Source organism: Zosterops lateralis (assembly GCF_965231275.1).
Source record: "Zosterops lateralis genome assembly, chromosome: 13".
Taxonomy (NCBI): Eukaryota; Metazoa; Chordata; class Aves; order Passeriformes; family Zosteropidae; genus Zosterops; species Zosterops lateralis.
The window spans coordinates 517620-529368 of NC_139773.1; positions in this window are offsets into that span (position 1 = coordinate 517620).

The window sequence follows — 11749 nt, forward strand, 5'->3', positions numbered from 1 at the left end:
GCCCAAAACTTGCTTTTGGTCAAGGAAGTGCCTCTTGCTCCTCCTCTGCCCCTGCCTGAACAGAGTCAAGATATGCCTCTCTGGCTGAGTCTAGGAATAAAGCTCAGGAATGGAGGGAATGACAGGAAGGAGAATGGTCAGGAATTGCATCCATGAACAGAAGGTGCTTGTGTGGAACATGCTTCAAAATAGATGCAAAGGTGTCCTTACATTTAAGGATGTCTTACACAGCTTTTTCACTCCACCTAGCTGAGGTTTCAGTCCTGCAAGCTGTGCTCAGTGCTGCTCACCTGACAGCAAAACGGTTCCTTGCTCAAAGCTGCTGAGGATGTGCTGTCCAAGCACATGCACACTTCAGCACCCAGAGATCTTGGTGCAAGGCTGCTCAGGGAAACTACTGGCATAGGCATAAAGGATTTCTTTCAAAGTTCATTTGGAGAATGCCAGCTGCATTTCTAACTATAAAAACAGCAACAGTGCCTTTCTTATATATGACTTTAAGGCCATAATTTATCTTATATTGGTGTAATAACTACTGTCTTCTCATGTGTAGTCTTGCAAGAATAGCCAGAAGGCATTCAGCCTGCATGAGCCTTCACTAGAGATGTTTACTTCACAACACATGGCAAGTCCTCTATTTTTTCTGGGAATCTTTGTAGCTTGAATGCATTATTCTGCTGTCTTGTCATCCATGTGCATGATAAACTGGGCATTCTTGACTATTGTGTTATAAAACTGTGGCTAAGAAAATGAAATGGCCTTTTACTTTGTTTAGGCAACAAAGTGATTTGTGAAAAGACACATCCACTTCCGTGATGGGAAGTCCATGTGTGCTTTAAGCCCCAGAGCTGACTGGGCTGAGACCATGCCTTTGCCATAGTTGTTACCATTGGTATTATTGGAGTGCACAGAAGGACAGACCCCCTCTACTGCCGTCAACTCCACTGTGCTATGTGCTGAACAGAGATGGCCTGAGGCCCTCCCAAGCTTCAGCCTTTGTAAATGCCCTGGGACAATAATCCTGGGGACAGAAAGACACACTCCTCTTCCCCATGGGGTTCAAATGATCCACACAGAGGTTGTCATCTCTTAAATTTCAGTGGTGAGCTGGAGGGACAGGAGCGGGTTTTAAGCAGCACAGAAAATAAATCATTCACACACCCTTGCTTCAGTGTCTCCCCTCTCAGCTGTCCCCACAGGAAGGCCTTTCTCCAGAGACACACCATTTTCACTTCACCAGGTTTTTGGCCTCAGTCTGTGTCTGGGAAACATTGCCCCATCTGTTGGGGATGTGTGCATCTCATGCAACTCTCACTTACATGAAATGAAGCTGTGCTCCTCTTTGTCTGCAGTAACAGCTGAGTGCATCCACCTTGGTTGGGCAGCCATTGGCTGAGGTTGGCTGAGCCTCTTGGCTTCATCTGGTGAAAGGTAAATGACTGAAAGGATGAAAACAGGGTTTTTAAATTGCCAAGCCGCTTGAATCAATAGGGAACTCTGCATGTTACTACATGTGGTCTCCATGGACCCTGTATGAAAGAAGAAGGCAGCTGTGACCTCACTTCATCATCCTTGCCTCAATCAATAGCTTACCAGCTTTTAAAGTCCTAAAAGGTGTGATTAAGTCTCTGCTCCATGAAGTTAGCGTTTCCTAGCACACAGCCCATTGTCCTGACTGAAAGGACCTAAAAGCCCTTATTCTGTGAGGGTTAATGACCAGATGTCCCTGGAAGGAAGCCCACCAGCCCTGGGCCCAGAAATTACTGCAGCTGATTTCATTCTCCTTTGCATCCATGTCGCAGCTTCAGTGGCAGCATGAGGAATTTCACTTGGGTAAAGGTGCCTATGGGTGCAGGGATAATCCCAGTGATATCCTGGGAGGGGACTGGAAAGAGATCAGTGTTACTCTAATCTGTTGCTCTTAGTCTATGAGATGATCCTTCAGAAGGATGCAAACGCAAACCCTTCCACACCTGAGAGTGTGGTAAGTGCATGGTTCAAGTCCATAAATGTAGCACTTCCTCTGCAGCAGTCCCTCTTGTGGAGTGAGTGCTTGTGTAAATGTGACAGTGCCAGCAAGGCCTGAATCAGACTGCCCCCTTGTAATAGCAAGGCTTTAACAATGCCTGGACAGGACAGTTGCATTATCTGTGTGAAAATAGGAAGGACAAGTTTATGGTTTGCAGCAGTAAATGCTTCAGCACCTTTAACAGGAAAGGAATGGGCAGTGTACTTTGGAGAAATAAATAAAGAAAAAGTTGTCTCCTAGGGTGTAGGTACATGACACATTTAGGAGACTAATATTGATACCTCATTCTCAAAGGGCCATTTCAATGTCATGATTTTAACACAGAAATCTAATAGTACATTCTTTAACTTAAAAGAGCTCTCTGAGTAACTGTCTCTCTTGTACTTTTCTTTCACTCTATCTCATTGTTGATCCCAGAGCTCTGGAGGCTGTAAAGGCACCTCATTCCAGGGAAAACAATGACACTGGTATCCTGCTCTCAACATGGCATATTATTGACAATAAAAATGGATAGGGAATTTGGTTAGCACAGTAAAACCAGGGTACATGATAATTTCTGGAGCATCATTATGGCATGTTTTTAAAGTTATTAATTAAAGCTTTTATCTTCCTTTGCACATTAGAATTTTGAAAAGCATTGAATAGCATTAATAAATCTTTAGTCCCTGTAGCCAGCAGCAGCTTAGCTTTTGGAGAAAGAAAAGCCTTGGAAGTCTTCCTTCTAGGCAGTTGTGCCTTGCAGATGAGCCTGGGTGTAAGGACAGATCATTAAGGATTTGCTGCTCTGGGATGGAGGCAGAAATAAAATTACATATTCACAGAATATGGAACACAGATGAATCCAGCCATGATTCAGTTGGAGTGCAAGATTAGTTTCCTTTGAAATGGCATCATAAAGCATTTGCTCCCAATGTAGGTCACAGCAACAAAGGCTGTGGGAGTGATTGACTGAAGGCAAAAGGAGTGAAGCTGAAATTACCTATGTTCAACAGCTGTCTAAGTCTAAGCCAGATGTTTGCACCATTAAATACTCTGTGGCAACAGAGGTCTGTAGCCATGTAGACACTGTAGTGGGAAGAAATTGAATTGTACATTTTTGTAAGTCCACACAATGACCCCATTAACTCTCTTACCTGTGCTATTTCTAAAAGTCTCTGCTTCTCTTCATGCTAAAAGTTTGCCAAACATTCATTTTTACAGCTAGCTCATGTTATGCTTTTGCTAGTGCCTCACTTCCTTTCCCTGAATAAAATAATTGTTCTTGGAGCTCAGTACATGAACCAAACATTGAAAGAGATTAAGATCACCAGGAGATGATGGGAAACAGAAAATGCAGCTAGACTCATTCCACATAAACAAATATTTTGAGGGGCACTGCTCACACAAACTGATTAGTTTGCCAGGTGTAGGCAGAGCTACAGAGGAAATTAAGAAGGTGGAGTATGCTGAAAACTGCAGAGGGAAAGCAACTGCAGCAGGGTACACTGATTCATAATGCAGCAGGGAAAGAATGATGTTTAGACATGGATCTGCTGGATTTTAGGATTCTTGCTTCTTTGAGAGACATTCTGTCTGAGAGACACTTTATATACTGTCATGCCAGCAGTGGAGCAGAAACTTTTTTTTTAAACAGGCAGGAGGAGGGGGAAAGCCCGCATAAAGCCCAAGCTCCCATAAGTGGAAAAGATCATATGTACCTTTTCAAAATCCTCCAGGATGCAGCTGCAGATAATGAAGACTAATGATTCCTTCAAAATAAAGATAATAATGGAAACAGGCTATGCCTAGAATTACCTCAGCTTTAGATTCTGATGGCAACAAAGGTAATAGCATAAAGGAGCCTATTAATGCAGTAAGAGGCAGAAATAGACAACTGCAAGGATGAAGGGTTACTTAAAATCTCCAAGAGACATGTATAAAAGAGTCTGAGGCAGGAAACCATCTCTGAGATCATGAAAGCATGAACAAACATGTGAATATCAGAAATACCTTATGATCTCTCTACCTTTATTTGCAGATAGAAGGAGTAGCATGTCTAGTGCCCCCTGCAAAATGAGAGATTTCAGCAAACAGCATTAACTGGAAAACAGTCAGAATGTTTTCAGAAATACACTTCTTTTTGTTGAGAAACATCCATCAGTGAGGCCCCAAACTTCTCCTATCAGCAATGGAATATTATTCTGAAAACTCAGTAGATTTAGGGCAGAATTTCTACTGAAAAAGCAGCCACCTATAGAAAACATTGGTAATTTTGGCACTCAACAGTATTACAAGAGACATGGGAAAGTTTGTTCCAAGTTCTTCTTCCTGTTTAGATGATGCCATGAGCTTTTAGTCAGATTATATAGAAGATGCCTGCTTTTGGTAAGAGATTTTTGGCAGCCTGGAGATTCCTCTAATCCCTGAAAGTGATGAAAAGATCTGAGAGAAAGAAGTCTAAACTATATGAACTTCTAAATCAGAATTCTGGTCACCTTATCCGTTCACACACTTAATGATATTTGTGATATATCTGACAACATGGTAAGGCTGGAGTGTCTTTTTGTCTTACTTCCTCTCATTTTTAAGAAAATTTGGGACATAATTTAAATGAAACTGAATAGAAAAAAGCATATTTTGAGCCAGAGAGGGAACTGAGAAAATTCAAGGATGGAGTGAACCATATGGAGAAGTAGGAAACCTGGTTCATTTCTGTCTAACTCCTCACAGCATTCCTGGATAATAGTGTAGGCACTGCCTGAGCCCTCATGAGCCCTGAGCAGCAGGGTAGGCCTGTTCCATGTACAAAAAATACAAAGTTGTCATTAAGGTCTGGTAAGAACAAGGCTGTAGCTGTAAGGGACACGCACCATTGAAATAGCTGTACTTGGAGATCAGTGCTGAAAGAACAGCTGGCCTATATTAATAAGGTTTAATCTGTTATCCAAGGAGAACATACATATATTCCTGTGACCTCCCAGAGGGAGATCAACTGCTAACTTCACTAGGATGAATTAGAAATGAGGCCCTTTCAAGGCCTCTCCTCTACTAATTAATAATTTCAAATACTTTCAAGAATCTATTTCACACTTGCCCTTGAAACATCAGCCTGCTTCTTTTTAAATTTGCCCTACTAGCTCTCTCAGACTTTCACACATTTTCAAAAACCCACAGAGCCACAATATCACCCATCCTTAGAAAACCTGCCTATGCCAAGCAGTCTCTGACATACAGGGCAGTGCTGTGGGAGCAGAGGGGCTGTGCCACTGCTCCTGATGGTCACTGGTACTCTGAGCTCCCTGCCAGCTCTCAGATGCTGAGGCCATTGCAGCAGGAGCAGTCTCTGCTCCATGCGCACAGTCCATATTACAGTGGGGTCTGGGACTGGAGGCAGCAGTATATTTCTGCTAAACAGAAAAATACTGCTACTAAGAGAACAAAGACTTTCAGCTATGATTAACATTTTATTGCCTGGGCTGTCGTATCAAAGGCTTTTTCAGCTCTTCTGGAGCCACTTCAGTCCAGTTGGATTAAAATCAGCACAGCTGTCCCCCAACTGACATTAAAAATGCTTCCAGTAAATGCCACTTCCTGCTGTTGCTTCCCTCCTTTTGGAAGCTGCACCATTCTGCTCAGCTTAGTTCAAATACTTGCTCTTCTACTCCCTCCTCTTCCTTCTCTTCCTCCTCCTTCCCTGTGTGTTTGCTTTAGATCTAACAGTCTCCATCCCTATATCCACTGCACTTCCCAGCAACAACCTTCAGCACAACACTGATGAGTGGGATGGCAGAGATTACTAATAAGGAAATGGAATTGTCCACAAAAGCAAGTGGGACTGTGAGAATGGGAGGTGCCAGATTACTCCTGCTCTGCTCTTCCCTCTGCACTGGGCTTGGGCACCAGGTCTGGATGCCCTACCTGGCTCTTCCTGCATTGACAGGTGAACTCTGCTGGAGCCAGGGAACTGTGTGCCAGGGAACTGCTCAGCAGAGGTAGGACAGCTATTTCCTTGGACAGGCCATGTGGAGATGAAACTTTCAGGTGGTGAGGACTGTAAAACCAGCAATAACAAGTATTTCTGCCTCTTCTGTGGATAAAGGGGTGCAGAAATCTCTGGTAGTAATGCAGGGATGAAAAGGGGCTGGAAGACTAATTGCACTTGGAAGTGAGTAACAGAGAGTTTAAATTTAAAAGATAATAGTTCAGGGTGTCTGTGCAGAAGAAGCCAAGACAGCAGGACTGGAGCAGCTCCTCTTCTGTTAAAGAACTGCAGATGGGTGATCCCAGTGGGAAGCTGAACAACAGAGTGACAGAAGTAGGGTTCAGAGTTGTCTAAGCTTCTTTGATATCTCTCTAATCCACTGCTGTGCTCTAGCCTAGATTTCACTCCATCCCTAGGATGCAGATGCCATCTGCAGGAGCCACTCGATCCAGCCTCCTGCAAGTTACAATAGCTGTGAAGTAGTCAAAGAGGTGACAGAAGAGAGACTCCATCTGTCCCTGCCTGCACCCCAGGAAAGAAGCACATCCCCTTTTTGTGGAGAGAGCTGCAATGATGGGTGGCAGGAAAACCACCTCTCTCAGCCAGGGTCCAGGGGTGGGAGAGATTGGTTTGCTCAGGCAACTCTCCTATTTTAGGTTGTAAATTGAAGGTCTCTCTTTGTAGAGCTAGGGGCTTCCTACCTCGTGTAAATGGTGTTTGACAGTATTTAGGCAGAAAGACTGGAGTTGTCTGCTCCCACAGCAGATTTCTCTCCCAGTAAGCCCATACACAGGTCTGTGAGACTCTTACCCAGCACTGACTTGAGGACAATTTTTTCAGACAGAGGATACAATCTTCCTAGCTCACACCATTGACAGTTTGTAGGAAGAAAGGGTTTTAAGCCGTCATTAGCTTCAGGAGTTGGGAGTTATCTTGCTAAAAGCCTCAAACAGTGCAATATATTAAGAAGTCCTGAGTACAACTCCACCACCTCTCTGTCCTTTGGGTCACAATGACTGAGCTCAAAGCACAACTTACTAGGAGCCACATCCCAAGTCTCCAGAAAACAAACACAGGATGTGGCTTGTCCTGCTGTGGAGGTTTCCCTGGATGACTGAGGACTGTCAGGTGTGGATGAGCTGTCATCATATCAGAAGCAGTTAATAGCAATCAGCATTTAAAAGGAGTTTTAACACCATCCATACTTCCCTTATGCACTAGGGAATTGCAGTATCTAGTGCTGAAGGGTGTTACTTAATGATTGTTCTTGCCAATTGTCACTAAATCCCCCAAATTTCTTTCTTGTGGATGCATGCAGTGTGTTCCCCGTTGCCATCACTCTCTGAGGGGATGGAGCTCTGGGCTCTCTGCAGCTGGGATGCACCCAACAATGGTGCCCAGCATTCCACCCCTGTCACCTTCTTCCCTGCAGGTGTGAGAAATGCCCATAGCAGGACTTGCCAAATGAAGCTTTCTCCTGCAGTGAGTAAGGAAAGAAAGCAATTTGGCTCTGCAGAGCACGTATGAGCAGATGGCAGGTGAGCACTACCTTCCTGAGAAGGAAAACACTTGTTCCTAGAGGCCAGAAGTGCCTGAGCTTGCAAAAAATCCTGAGGTAAGAAAGCTGAACTATGCCTCCCCTCTCCCTTTCCAGCAGCGTTGAGGAAAGAAGGCAACAGATGCCATCCATTTAAAACAAGCATGTCAGTAACAACCACAGCCTGAACCAAACCAGATGTGGTCTCTAGGGCTGTTAAGCCTGATACTTCACAGACTGCTCTAAGAGCTGGGCAGTGTAGCTTGAGGTTCTCCAGTCACTTGTTGCACTTCCTGAAATGAAGACCTCAGGCTCACAACTCAGTTAGTCTACCATCAGCACAAAAGAGTCCTTCTTCTTCCTGACATCTCTGGGAAAAGACTTTGCACTCACTTAGACTCTGTTGAGTAACACGAAAAGGCAATTTTTTAAGCTCCCTAATGATACAGGAGGCCCAACAGTGCTGCAACCTGAAAAGAGGTGCCTGGTTTCAGATTAGCAAAAGTTCACATCCTATTCCTCTATTAGATTATGTAATTGGAAGCAAGCATGTTTACTGAATTTTGCTTTTGGTGCTAATAAACTCTTCATAGCAAGGCTGTTCTCCCAAATACAGTTTCTGCATGATCCAGGACACAAGCACTTATCTCACAAGCAAAAATCATCTTGAACACCTTCCTTTCACCTGGAGAATAAAAATGTACTGAGCCGAAGAAGTAAGTTTTGAAAAGCAGCTTCCATGATACTTGAGCCTCTTCATATACCCAACCTGAACCTTTGAACAGTTCATGTGCTATCTCTCAATATTTACAAGACAACATTATCATTTGATTTACTAAGAGTCTGCTGAATGCTAGCAAGGAACTTTTAGAGGGGTGTTAGAGTTGTGTATTTCTGTTTAAATGGCAGCTCTTGTAAGAAGAGATTGAAACTGATTTTTTTATTTCCTGAGTGCCAGCATTTTAGAGGAAAAATTGACAGCAACTTGAATTGCCAGCAGTGAATCAATTAATAAAACCAGTCTGAGGTAACAAATATTCCAGGTATAAGAAATCTAGAGAGTGTTATTTAAGGCTCTTAGTGGAGCCTTAGCATGGGTAAGGAACTTGACTTTCAGTATCTTTCACGACATGGGTCCACACAGCACTGACTCATTGCCTTATCCGTGTATCAGGAAGAAATGCTTTTTTCCTCTGGCAGTAATGAATCTGCTTACTTTGACATAAGGGATTTTGTATACGGATTATAAGCAATATACAATAAAAAGCAAAGCTTACATTCATATTCTTGAAGATGACATGGTAGCACTGGGGATACTGTATTACAAAAAAAATTAATTTACAGAAGTAAAGATTGTATCTCAGACCACATGGTGTCAAAACTAAATATTCTGTCACATTCCTACTGAAGTATCTAGTCTGCCATGTTCTCAGTTTACAACTTGCCTAATTCCTGTGGCTTTGCTGCTGTGGCACAAGACATAGGAGAATGTGACCACTTGATTTTCTTCTTACAAATTGTCCAATCTGAATTTTACAAACCCTTTTTCCAGTTTGTTACTGAAATGTGACAATGTCAAAAAATCTTCATGATCTTTTTAATTGACTGCTCCAATTAGCCCCAACTTTGACTATGCATAGATTACTATGTGTCTTACCTTCTCTGTACATTCACTTGTGAATTTTAGACTCAATGATTGGACTGACCTAAATTTCTTAAGTAAATATTCTAAGGAGGTTTTTCAAATTTTCTTTCTAAATCTCATGTATTCGTTCAGTTGGAATAAAACCAGGTTGCTGTGTTTTTTCCATCTATAGGTAGTTATGAACAGTTTTACTCCCTTCCTCTAAAGATCGCTCATTGCCTTACGAGAACAGTATAAGAGTTAGCATATCTGAGCTTCAAGTACAGCAGTCATATGGGAGCCAGGATTTGAACCAATTTGATTCAAAGGGCTGTCCTTCAAACTCCTGGATCAACCCGCTTCTCCTGCAGAGGAATGGATGTTGTGGGTGCTGTCTGGTTGTCACTGCTATTGCCTTTCGTCTGTCTTTATAGGGAAAATTTAGGAAGACAAAAGAAGGGCACAACTAGAAAAGTGTCTTGCACTGCACTGGGTTCTCTCTGGCTTGCTGTGGTCTCTTCTGTGTGACAGTGCCGTGGAACACATACCTGAGAGCAATATTTAGCTCAGCTTTTTCCACAGAAAAACTGCTTTCTCTGTTTGAAGGCTGAAATATGGTGAACAGCAATATTGAAATTCTCTCTATGGAGTGACTGCCTTTCACACAAGTAGCACAACCTAATTCCCTCTAGTCATATTCTCTCTCCACTAAGACTCTGCTTAGCTTGCTTCTGTCAGCTCTAATTACAAACCAGCAATATCCATCCTCTCTTTCTTCTGGATAAGCTCTCCCTTGAATTTGACTTATTTCAGGATGTTGGATGCCAGCTGGGAAATGGAAAATACATTCTGGAAACTGCAAAACCATCTTTCTTCCTAGATAGTTACACATTTCCTTAAGGGACTTAATTCTAAAAGAATCACATAAAAATAGTAAGCAGAACAGTGCAGTAGCTCAGGTGGTAATAAGCAAAAAGAAAGAAAATTTTCAGTATAAATTGAAAGCCAAACATTATGTTAAAACCAAATATATATGCAATTTGCTTTCCAGGAATCTGTCTGGTATGTAGGAAGGGCACAAACCTCTTAACATTTGGGGTTAAGAATTTCACGCGTGAGCCAGAAATACTCCCTGCTGCCTAAATTTCCTTTCCCTGGATGTACCTGACACACCGAAGCTGGCCTTCAGCCAAGAGAGGGAGATAACCAACAGCCATTTATTCACTGGTATCCTGAGACCTGAGCCCTGCGAGGCTGGAGTGTCTTTGGCAAAGGAAAACAACTGGTAAGTGATGGTGCAGCACATCCCTGGAGGCGCTTCTTATACGAACTTGTCAAGAGACAGACCTCCAGCATTTGTTTGGCAACACTTCATTTGCCTGTGACTACATCTGACTCTGGACACTCCCCAGAGCTCGTGTGTGGCCGGCATGAGAGGCAGCCATGTGTGATGGGGTGAGGGACTGGGCTCTGCCATGGGAAAGGACTGCACTGAGCCAGCAGTAAAGAGTAAATGTTACACCTGAGATATCACACGAGTGACCTCTTCAAAGACAGACAGCTTTGGGCATCCTGAATGTGCTTTACACAGCTGAATTTAGAGAGCCCCTCTAGACACATCTTGGCCACATTTTCCACCATCTTTCCACCCATTTCACTCCCTCTTCCTGCAGTCTGTCAGAGATAAGCCAGAAATCACTGCAACCTGGAACAGGAAAAAAGAGGCCAGAATTAGGGTTGCTCATGCAGTCTTGAGCATAACTATTGCAATCAGTATCTCAAGTCCCTCCGACACTGTTCAGGAAGGCACTGACAGTTTAGGTCAAAAGAGATGCAGGCAGAAAGGAAAATGGATTGATTAGAGGCTGAGATGAAGACATCTTTTTGGTAATCTTTTCTGCCTGAGCCTGGTGGTGAGTTATGGCTGCATTAGTGTCTAAACCTCAGGTATTATATATGTCTTACAGCCTTGAGAAACGACTATTGCTTGACACTAAGTGTGGCCTCATGTACTGCTACTGTTGCACTAAAGACAAAGACAAAAACAAAATTCCACCATCCAGCAAGAAAAGATTTTATTTCCTTCCTCTTATTTAGGAGGAAGGAAAGAAGAAAGATATGAAAAGGAAAAAGCCTTCTGAAGAAATCTAACAGTAGAGACTAAGAAGAGCCAGGTCAGGGCCAGCTGGAGGGCAAAACACTGAGCGCATGCCTTTCTGCTCTCAGTGTGGGCTGTGGTAATGTTCATGCCCTGCACTAGGACAGAGCTCATGGAGACTTCTAATGGCCTGCCCTGGGACAGGTTTGCTAGTACATATTTATTTCCTTAAGGGCCACTCTGCCAACGGGAGGCGGGATCACCATGAACTGCGCTGTTCCGGGCTCCGCTGCTGTGCCTGTGTGCTAGCAGGCTCGGTGGGGCTGCCCACAGCACCGGCTGTCCTTAAGGCCCGCCTGCGGACGGCGCTGGAACTGTCGGAGCAGCTCCTGAGGAGGCCACGGGGGCTGGAGCACCTCCCCTGTGAGGACAGGCCGGGAGAGTCGTGGCCGCTCAGCCAGAGAAAGAGAAGGTTGTGTGAAGAGCTCACGACGCGTTCA